Genomic DNA, 11,765 nt, shown 5'->3' on the forward strand with positions numbered 1-11,765 from the left:
TCTCTGCCATATGTTGAGAGTGATATGGAAGAAATTTGGGTTCTATTTTTTATCTTCAAGGAACTTACAGCTGGAATCAAGGACCACAAATATAAAGCAGCAGACAGACAACACAAGAAAAATGTAGTTAAGTGTGATACCAGGTAACAAAGAGGGTAACAGAAGCAAAGCATGCTGGCTGGAGCACAGGCTGCAGAATGCAACAGAACTGGTTTGACCCTAGTATGGCCTTGAGTAAATTACTTCATTTTTCTGTAACCCTCTGAAATAAGAAGCATATCAGCCACAGGGTTGTCTTAAGGATTAAATAACAGAATTATATAAAGTGCCTAAAACAATGTCAGACCCATAGCAAGCCCCCAAGTAATAAGAGTTATTACTTTTGTGTTGGGCTAATTTATTGAGGTAATAAATTGTGTTTTGTTTTTGCCATGAGAAGATCCAGGTTTTACGGGGGAGGGGAGCTTATACAATTTTTAGGTCCTGTTTTAAAAACATAATAAAAACTTATGAATATAAAATCAGGTATAAGGAAGAACTACAAATGCAAAATTTAAGCAGACAAAAACCCCCCAAATAATATATTTTATTTAGTTGCCTGACACATGTCTGTAATATTTCTTCCTACACTTTCTGACTATATACTCTTTGATTGCCTCTTCATATGACATTGTTTTTGTAACACATTCTACAAAGCAAATACAAAGATAACTCAGTCATTCTTCCAACAGGGTTCATTGAAATCTGCTTTTTGTTACTGATAGTTGGGATGCATAAAACATGTGACTTCACATTGGATATACTTGCTGTTTACACTACTGCTACAGACTTATGTCTTACAAACACAGGAATTCTGATCAATTTTATTTCATGTGATTGCCATAAAATAGGAAGAAAATAAAAGGAAAATAGGATAAAAATATAGTGCATGTATAATTGTATATGCAGCATCATAGGGTATATTCCAGAGAGCTTCTGTTTTGACTGGGCATCCATGAGAACAGAATACTTGGCGTACATTTTTCTACATTTGGTGATTGGAAGAATTTTTCACAGATCACCTTCCAGCTCCATGCATTTTAAACCTAGCTTTTCTTCCACTATCTGTGTATTTCTGGTGCCAGGTACCCAAGGAGACATACATTGATCCCCCAGCCTTGCCCTAATTGATCCCCCAGCCTTGCCCAGGGAGTTGACAGAATGGCTAATAGGAGGATTTCTAGGAGCCATTCCTAAACCAGAATGGCCAGCAAAAACCTAACAATATATGCGAGTGACTGCCTACCACATAAATATATTCTACTAAATCTAAACTGAATGTTTTTTGAAGTTAGCTTCCTCTAAGCTGGATCCTCAAAATGCCCATGGCCACCCATCACCACCCAACACTAGGGGAAAGAGAGAGTTGTCAGCTGAAATTAGAGTATCTTATTTCTGCTAATTTTGTAATGACCATGTGAATACATTGCTGGGGTTCCTCCCAAGGCCTTAGGACCGTGCAAGTGAGGCGCCCTGAAGCTAAATTTCATTACCTCCATGGAAATGCTTTCAGTTCTTTCTGCTTTAGGGCAAAGTGAAAAAGAACGTGAGCAAGGTCTCGGAAGAGGTGCAGCCCTTGATGGGATCGTGGGACAACTCCTCAGATATGAACCGAGTCCTTGCCAATAAGCTTATGAAATCCATCTCTGGAGGACCTTGAAGGGCAGGCAGAGGAAGAGCTAAGAGTGAAAGTCTTTGGGCAGGAGAGAGACTAAATGAAAGCATTTTAAAAGATTAGTTTGGCTAATTTGAAAAGATACATGCACCCCAAATTTCATAGCAGCTTTACTTACAACTGCCAAGATATGGAGGCAACTTAAGTGTCCATCAACAGATGAAGGGATAAAGAAGATGTGGTACATATACATGTATATATACACACACGCTATGGACTACTATTCAGCCATAAAAAAATGGAATGTTGCCGTTTGCAGCAACATGGATGGACTTGGAAGGCATTATGCTAAGTGAAATAAGTCAGACAGAGAAAGACAAATACTGTATGATATCACTTCTATGCGGAATCTAAAAAATACAACAAACTAGTGAATATGACAAAAAAAGAAGCAGACTCACAGATATAGAGAACAAACTAGTGGTTACCAGTGGGGAGAGGGAAGGGGGGGCAATATAGAGGTAGGGGGGTAAGAGGTACAAACTATTATGTATAAAATAAGCTACAAGGATATATTGTACAACACGGGGAATATAGCCAAAATTTTATAATTATAAATGGAGTATAACCTTTAAAAATTAATTTTGAATGGTTAAAATAAATAAATATATATAGACAGTTTAGAAAACTTTGAACTTCCATTCTTCATATTACTAAGAACAAATCTGCATTTGATTCTCTTTCACAAAATTGAGCAATTATAATATCTACTATTTCAATGTTTTCCAGAGAATTATTTCATTCAATTCTTAAGTAAAGAAATTGTTTATGGTACTTCCCTGGTGGCACAGTGGTTAAGAATCCGCCTGCCAATGCAGGGGACACGGGTTCAAGCCCTGGTCAGGTAAGATCCCACATGCCACAGAGCAACTAAGCCTGTGCGCCTCAACCTCTGAGCCTGTGCGCCACAACCTCTGAGCCTGTGTTCTAGAGCCCGCGAGCCACAACTACTGAGCCTGTGAGCCACAACTACTGAAGCCCACATGCCACAACTACTGAAGCCCGTGTGCCTAGAGCCCATGCTCCGCAACAGGAGAAGCCACCGCAATGAGAAGCCCGCGCACCGCAACAAAGAGTAGCCCCCTGCTCGCTGCAACTAGAGAAAGCCCGCACGCAGCAACGAAGACCCAATGCAGCCAAAAATAAATAAATATTTAAAAAAAAAAGAATAAGGATTTTTAAAAAATTGTTCATGTTTAAAAAAAATGTTTTAAATAGAAAATAAATAAAAGACTAGTTTGAATGAGTACCCTTAGTTATTTGCAGAGGCCCAAAGAGAAGCACATGGATCTCAGCCAGAGGCAGAACTGACCGTTTCAAGAAGAGCCCAGAGAAGAGACGAGGGAAGTTGTATCATCTTCCAAAAATACGCTGTTTAAGGCAGTCTATGGGTCTAAACTACAGACCGTTGGGTTAAAATGCTCTTATGATGAATCTACCTGGCCTCAGACACAGGGGGAGTGTACAAAAACTGTTGCTGACAGTTCTTTCGGGACACTTACTCCAACTGGAATTTTAAATCAACAAGCTGTCTTGTCCTCAGAAGTCAAGATGCGAATGACAGATACCAGAGAGAAATTCCGCTCCAGCGGCCAGGCCGTTCTGCACCCCCTGAGGTCTCCCAGCTGTCACCCAGCGTATCCCAGCTTGTCTGGTGGACCATTGCATTGTCTCCTGAGGACTACTGGACAATGAACAGAGGAGAAACGAGGCTAGCTATGGATCGCTCAGTTACATGGGGAAAAGTGGTAAGAAATAAGAGATGGACCCATAAAAAGAGGAAAGAATGAACCAGAATATCTGGCTGAAAAGGCCTTGTAATGAGTAAGAGAGGGAAACAAGGGCCTAGAATCATATGACTTTGAATATCAAAATAAATATGGCTACCATATGACCCAGCAATCCCACTACTGGGCATATACCCTGAGAAAACCATAATTCAAAAAGAGTCATGTACCACAGTGTTCATTGCAGCTCTATTTACAATAGCCAGGACATGGAAGCAACCTAAGTGTCCATCGATAGATGAATGGATAAAGAAGATGTGGCACATATGTACAATGGAATATTACTCAGCCATAAAAAGAAACAAAATTGAGTTATTTGTAGTGAGGTGGGTGGACCTAGAGTCTGTCATACAGAGTGAAGTCAGTCAGAAAGAGAAAAGCAAATACCGTATGCTAACACATGTATATGGAATCTAAAAAAAAAAAAAAAGGTCATGAGGAACCTAGGGGCAGGACGGGAATAAAGACGCAGACCTACTAGAGAATGGACTTGAGGACACAGGGAGGGGGAAGGGTAAGCTGGGACAAAGTGAGAGAGTGGCATGGACATATATACACTACCAGATGTAAAATAGATAGCTAGTGGGAAGCAGCCGCATAGCACAGGGAGATCAGCTCGGTGCTTTGTGACCACCTAGAGGGGTGGGATAGGGAGGGTGGGAGGGAGATGCAAGAGGGGGGAGATATGGGGATATATGTGTATGTATAGCTGATTCACTTTGTTATAAAGCAGAAACTAACACACCATTGTAAAGCAATTATACTCCAATAAAGATGTTTAAAAAAAACAAAACAAAACACATGGAGATACCACTACCTACCTAGTAGAATGGCTAAAATAAAATATAATGACAAGACCAAAAAAAAAAAAAAGGCCATATTGTGTACCCTAAATAAGTACAGTGGAATATATGTATTTGTATGATAGGCCAATATGCCTGGATTTTCAATTACTTATTTGTTCAGTGACTCTTGACTGAGTGTCTGCGTGTGTCTATAAGCATTACTGTTGGAGGGAAGAAAGTAATGTTCAAGACAGACAAGGTTCCTATTCCCATGGAACTCACATTGTAGTCAGAAGGAGAAGGGAAATGAAAAGATAAAAAAGCAGAATAGTTGCAGATGCTACATTGCTAAAAAAAAAAGGATAATAAGATAGAGTTTGTGGCATATGGGGAAGGGGCTCAGCTATTTTCCCTTAGGTGACCAGGAAAGGCCTCTGTGAGGATAGGAGGCTGGAGCTGACAGATAAGAAGCCCTCAGTCATCCAAACACCTGTGGCAAAGCATCCCTGACAGAGGGAGCACCAAAGACAAGACCCCTTGAGGCTGGAGGAACAGACAGAAGAACAGAGTAGCCAAGTAGAGTGGGCAAGGGGGAGAGCGGTTAAAGCATGAGGGCACAGAGATAGGCAGGGGCTGGCAGATCCTTTACGACCGGTAGCCATGGTAAGGCATCTGCATTTTAGTCTAAATGCACGGGGGAGTCATTGAAGTGCTTCTGAGCAGGGGAGTGACACAATCCGATGAATGTTTTTAAGAAATGATCTGGACTAATAGATGGGGAATGGATGGTAGGGATCAAGGGTAGAAGAAGGGTAACAGGTATATAATGGTGGCTCTGGAGCCATCGAGTCAAGACATACTATGACTTGGCCTAGGGTGGTGTGGTAGAGTGCTTGCATGAATGGCCCCAATTAATGGCCTTCCAGTATCCAAGCCCTTTGGTCTAGAATTTATAATCCTCTTCCATCTGACTCTGGGCTTTGAGCAATGGGATGCAATCAGAGGCTTGCAAAGTGCTATGCAATGGGGCTTGCTCTCCTGCAGGATTAGTCCTGCTTAGTCTTGGAGCCCTGCCATGCCATGAGAACATGCTCAGGCTAACTGCCCGCTGGAGGAGGAGAGATCACATGGAGAGGTCCTGTATCATCCCAGCTGAGGCCATGCTAGATCAGCCAGCCCCTGACCAACTTTCAGTTTGAGTGCAGACACGTGAGCAAGCCCAGCTGAGCTCAGTGGAGTCCAGTCCAGATCAGCAGAAATGTCCACACAAACCAAGGACAGGTAAGAAATAATAATCGGTTGTTGTTTAAAGCTAGTACATTTTTAGAGTGCTTGTTACTCAGTGAGAGCTTGCCTAAAGTAATTGATCTTGAAGGCTAGGACAGCTAAGGAGGAAGGTGCAGCCAGGCGTGGGGCTGGTCAACTGGCATAACTAGAAGGAACCAGGATAAGAAGAGGTTCATGGAAGTGAAAAGCTTTGGTGCAGCAGCCGTATCAGGGGGCTGCTGAAGTGAGGTGAAGGGCCCCGCCTCTTCTCCTATCAGTAATTTTATCTTGGGCCTTATCAATAAGCAATGATCTTAGGGTTCAAATCTTTCTGGTCTTGCTGGCCCTCCTGCCTAGGAAGCCAGTAGCCACCTTACCTGTCAGGTCTTGTGTCTGACCTGATACCCTCTAATTCTCAGATCCTTCGATCTCTCCTTCATCTTGGGTTCCAATATTCTCTGTTGTCAGCACCGTGAAAAGGTGACCTATCATACCTTTGTAGGTCGGAGCGGGAATGCATGACTTCTTGGTAAAGTGCAGCTGGGAAGACTAGTCTTTCCTCTGTGGGATTATCTTCTATCCCTCTTAAAACCTGACCTTTTCTTCCTACTGACAAGAAAAGGAGAAAATGCTCTATGGCAGAATTGATTTTATACCAAGACAAAATGCATGTATGTACATATAAACGCTTTCCACATAGGATGTACCCATGTGCAACCGCAGTGAGCTATGTTTAAGTAAACTTGGGACAATAACAAGACTTAACGTTTCATATGCATATATGCATGTATGTAAAAATCCTATTAAGGATTCATTAGAGATTGTGAAATATGTCTGTTCTATGAGATGACATCTGAGTCAAGGTGATCTTTATTTAAATGACATTAAACAAGGTTACATGAGAACTGCTGTAGTCCTTTTAGGGGACAGTAGTAGAAACCAGAGATAGAAGAGACCATTTAGGTGATTCAGCACCCCAAGAGCCTTGGCAGAGAAGCTTTGCCCAATGCCCTGTGTTCACTTATGCTTCTCCCAGGTCAGTTATAACAGATGCAAGAAATCAGACTGTCACCAGCTCCTCAGGAGTTTCTCCTTTGCAGAGTTGATTAAGACCTCTGGCCTTGTTCCACTCTGGTTTAATCTTGTCATTGCCTCCTGGATATACAGTGAAATTCCTGAGCCATATATCCTGCTTATCACAAGTCCCTTCAGAATGTCTTCAAGGAAAGAGGGGAGGGTGTACATTTCCTTATAAGGAAGCTTTGGACCAAATGACCCCCCCATAACCAGCTCACTATTGACCTAAACCACAGACCATCACAGAACCCTTCCCACTTGCCTTAAGGACGAATAAAGAGAGTATCCCAGGCCTCACAAGAGGATAGTTAACTTGACAGGAGAGGTCATAAATAAGTAATTCACTCCCAGGTCCAATTTCTTTTGTTTAGTTTAAGTGTCCAAACGCCACCTTGTTGTTTTATTAATGCAGGTGTCTCATTTCCATTCTCAGTTTCAAAGCTGATGGAGTCGAAAGAAAAACAAAAACCCAAACCAAACCCCTGCATCTGTTAGTAGGCCAAAGTCCATCAATCTCCCCATGAAAAGTATGTTACTTTGGAATACTAAAGAAAAAAATTCTATTGGCATTGTCTCTAGTTTGATTGTTTAGGGCACATACCTTCCTATCCTGTCTTTTTTTGCTGCATCAGTGCTGTCTTACAAGGAGAAACCATGCCTGGCTGTATATAAATTGGACTCTACCAATCTGTGTGATCAGCTTGTAAAGGAAAATTGGCTCTCCTCCTCTAGGATGGATCATGAAAAGGAGCCCCCGACATGCCTGAGTGATGGCAGAGGAGCTCAAGAGAATGTCTGCTCATAGGCAAATGCCAAAGTTGAACTTAGTAAGCTAAGGACCTGGAACAGATCCATCGAGGCTCAGAACCAGAAAGAATTGTAGAGATGGTCTAGTCCAATCCCCTACAGGCAAGAAAACTGAGGTCTAGGCAGTTCAAATAACTTCTACGACACTAGCATGAACTGGGAGCAAAGACAAGAGTAAAATCCAGTCCTCCTGACCCCCAAGCCAACACTATAACCTCAGATTCTTAAACAGAATGACCAGATCTTGGGGATACAACTTCACATGCCAGGAAATACCCAAAGCTGTAGCATAACTATGCTACTTCTTTTAAATCTTAAATATTACTTTAAGATAAGTAAGTTAAAACAATTTTTTATTAAAAAAAACAAACATGTATTTATTTTGTAGAAAAGAGGGAGAACCCAAATCTCAAAGGAAGTTTATGCTTGGGGCAGCCAAGCATAGACTCTCAGAAGGAACGTGTTGTCACCGCTCAGGGCACATCATGGGCTGGTGTAACACGCACTGCTTTTCACTGCAGCACTATTTACAATAGCCAGGACATGGAAGCCATCTAAATGTCTATCAACAGAGGAATGGATAAAGAAGATGTGGTATATATATACAATGGAATATTACTCCGCCATAAAAAGGAATGAAATTGGGTCATTTGTAGAGACATGGATGGACCTAGAGACTGTCATACAGAGTGAAGTAAGTCAGAAAGGAAAAACAAATATCATATATTAACGCATATATGTGGAATCTAGAAAAATGGTATAGATGATCTTATTGGCAAAGCAGAAATAGAGACACAGATGTAGAGAACAAACGTATGGACTATGGACAGCAAGGGGGGGAAGGGGGGGATGAGTTGGGAGATTGGGGTTGACATATATACACTATTGATACTATGTGTAAAATAGATAACTAATGAGAACCTACTATATAGCTCAGGGAACTCTACTCAGTGCTCTGTGGTGACCTAAATGGGAAGGAAGTGCTCGCTTCGGCAGCACATATACTAAAATTGGAACGATACAGAGAAGATTAGCATGGCCCCTGCACAAGGATGACACACAAATTCATGAAGTGTTCCATATTTTTAAACTCAAAGTGGATTAAAGACGTAAATGTAAGGCCAGACACTATACAACTCAGAAGAAACACTCTATGACATAAATCACAGTAAGATCCTTTTTGACTCACCTCCTAGAGAAATGGAAATAAAAACAAAAATAAATAAATGGGACCTAATGAAACTTAGCTTTTGCACAGCAAAGGAAACCATAAACAAGATGAAAAGACAACCCTCAGAATGGGAGAAAATATTTGCAAATGAAGCAACTGACAAAGGATTAAGCTCCAAAATATACAAGCAGCTCATGCAGCTCAATATCAAAAAAACAAACAACCCAATCCCAAAATGGGCAGAAGACCTAAACAGACATTTCTCCAAAGAAGATATACAGATTGCCAACTAGCACATGAAAGGATGCTCAACATCACTAATCATTAGAGAAATGCAAATCAAAACCACAATGAGGTTTCACCTCACACCAGTCAGAATGGCCATCATCAAAAAACCTACAAACAATAAATGCTGGAGAGGGTGTGGAGAAAAGGGAAGCCTCTTGCACTGTTGGTGGGAATGTAAATTGATACAGCCACTATGGAGAACAGTATGGAGGTTCCTTGAAAAACTAAAAGTAGAACTACCATATGACCCAGCAATCCCACTACTGGGCCTATACCCTGAGAAAACCATAATTCAAAAAGAGACATGTACCACAATGTTCACTGCAGCACTGTTTACAGTAGCCAGGACATGTCCATCAACAGATGAATGGATAAAGAAGATATGGCACATATATACAATGAAATATTACTCAGCCATAAAAAGAAATGAAATTGAGTTATTTGTGGTGAGGTGGATGGACCTAGAGTCTGTCATACAGAGTGAAGTAAGTCAGAAAGAGAAAAACAAATACCGTATGCTAACACATATATATGGAATCTAAAAAAAAATGGTTCTGATGAACCTAGAGGCAGGAGAGGAATAAAGATGCAGACGTAGAGAATGGACTTGAGGACATGGGGTGGGGGAAGGGTAAGCTGGGACGAAGTGAGAAAGTAGCATTGATATATATACACTACCAAATGTAAAATAGATAGCTAGTGGGAAGCAGCTGCATAGCACAGGGAGATCAGCTCTGTGCTTTGTGACCACCTAGAGGGGTGGAATAGGGAGGGTGGAGGGAGACGCAAGAGGGAGGGGATATGGGGATATATGTATACATACAGCTGATTCACTTTCTTATACAGCAGAAACCAACACAAAGCAATTACACTCCAATAAAGGTGTTAAATGGGTAAATAAATAAATAAATAGGAAGGAAATCCAAAAAAGAGGGGATATATGTATATGTATAGCTGATTTACTTTTCTGTACAGTAGAAACTAACACAACATTGTAAAGCAACTGTACTCCAATAAAAATTAATGTAAAAAAAAGACAATACATATTCATTGCAAACACACATTGAGATTTGCAAAAAAACAAAATCAACATTCCAGGCTACAAAGGAAGTGTTTCTAAATGGTCTACATCAAGATGAAGGGGGAAAGTCACTTAGTTTTTACTCACTACTCCCTTTCCACATCCTGCATAGGGAGTTTAGTACCTCTCTTTGTAATCAGGGAGTATTTGCTCCTTATTATTTTGTTGTTGATCTTAAGTGGCCTCTGCAGAAATTGAGACAGAAAGAGTCCCAATATAGCACTCTATTACATATCTTTTCTATTCGTCTCTTTTCAAATTTTTCTGTTTTTCTTTGGTGCGCTGTAGTTTTACTCCAATGTATTTAGGTGTGGATTTATTTTTATTTATTCTGTTCATAATTTGGTTTGCATCTGCATGTTTTTCTTTGATTTGAGAAACAGCCATCTATTATCTCTTTAAATATTGCCTCTCTTCAAATACTGTTTCTTCAGTGTGGATCTCCTATTAGGCATATGTTACACCTTCTGATTCAGTCTTCTATGTTTCTTAATCTCTCATTTTCTATCTCTTTATAATTCCCCCCTCCTCCCATATCTTTTTCTCTTTGGTTGAATTCCTCAGCTCTACCACGGGCACATTACTTCCCCATTCATCTGTATCAAATATCTTGTTTACTTATTGATTGAGGTTTTATTTTAATTTTTTCATTTCCTGAAGTTCTCTTTGGTTCTTTTTAAGTCACAGTATCCTATCTTGCAATGCATTCTTTGTTCTTTCTTTTGTCTCTTTAACAATTTAAAATATACTTATAGCATTTTCCCAGTTATCTCTTATGTCTGATACCTGGCATACTACCTGTTTTTTCTATTGACTCATCCTCACAGGGGCTCATTTCTTTGTGTCGTCCATAATTTTTTTTACTGGTAATTCACATTGTTTCCCTCCCACCCCCAAGGGCACCCCTTAATCCTGAGAGGTAGAACTGTCCCTACAAATCCTTTTGCGTTTCCTTCTGTCAAAGCCCTGGACATACTACTGAATGTGGACTAATTTTTATGTCTATTTCTAAGCTTCATGTTTCTTTACGCTGTGGGTAATAAAAATGTGGACTTCATACCCACATGGAACACAGGTTTGGAATTTTGTTTTTTCCCTTATTTAGGTTTGCTCACAAATTTACAAATATCTTTGCCCATCATTGCTCTAAGAAGACAACAAAATTCCTTTTAGCTTTCTGGGTTGTTGGGCAAAGTTTTTCTGCCCAACATACAAGGCAAGACTCAAATATTCCCAGATGTAATAAAGAGCTTCATTCCAAGCTCCCCTCCCTGCATAGGTTCAAGTTTATGTGTCCTGTTCCCCATGCGGACAGTAAAATCCTACCTAGTTCTTAGTGTCTGTATTTGGGTCTGGTAGTCCCTGGGGCTTTACTGCTTCGTTTCTTGTCATGACTCCAACTTTGAGTTTCTTCTCTGTTATGATACCTAGGCATTTCCCTTTCTATCAAGCAAAATAATGCATTATATTTTATTGTTGATATTTTCATATGATTTGACATCATATAGAAGTTAAAAGTGTGAAATCAGACCATCTGGATTCGAATCCCAGCTCTGCCACATATTGACTACGTGACCTTGAGCAAGTTACCTATGTTCTTTGAACATCAGTTCCCTCATTTGTAAAATATGAGGAATAATAATACAGACCTCATATGAGGAGTAAGAGGATTAACATAAGTGGAGTGCCTAGAGCAGTATGTGGCACATATTAAAAGTTAAATAAGTTATTAGCTATTATTGTTCTTGCTATTTTTCTTATGATCATCACCACCATTATCATCTCATGC

At 40.3% G+C, this 11,765-nt stretch overlaps 1 non-coding gene across 1 annotated transcript; it reads left to right on the forward strand.

The window, feature by feature from the left end:
- The first annotated feature begins 8,416 nt into the window (after positions 1 to 8,416).
- LOC133095841 (U6 spliceosomal RNA) lies at positions 8,417 to 8,523 on the forward strand. Its single transcript, XR_009701698.1, has one exon. It is a non-coding gene; the product is annotated as a U6 spliceosomal RNA (small nuclear RNA).
- Positions 8,524 to 11,765: the final 3,242 nt, after the last annotated feature.

This window comes from Eubalaena glacialis, chromosome 7 (genome assembly GCF_028564815.1).
Source record: "Eubalaena glacialis isolate mEubGla1 chromosome 7, mEubGla1.1.hap2.+ XY, whole genome shotgun sequence".
Classification (NCBI taxonomy): domain Eukaryota; kingdom Metazoa; phylum Chordata; class Mammalia; order Artiodactyla; family Balaenidae; genus Eubalaena; species Eubalaena glacialis.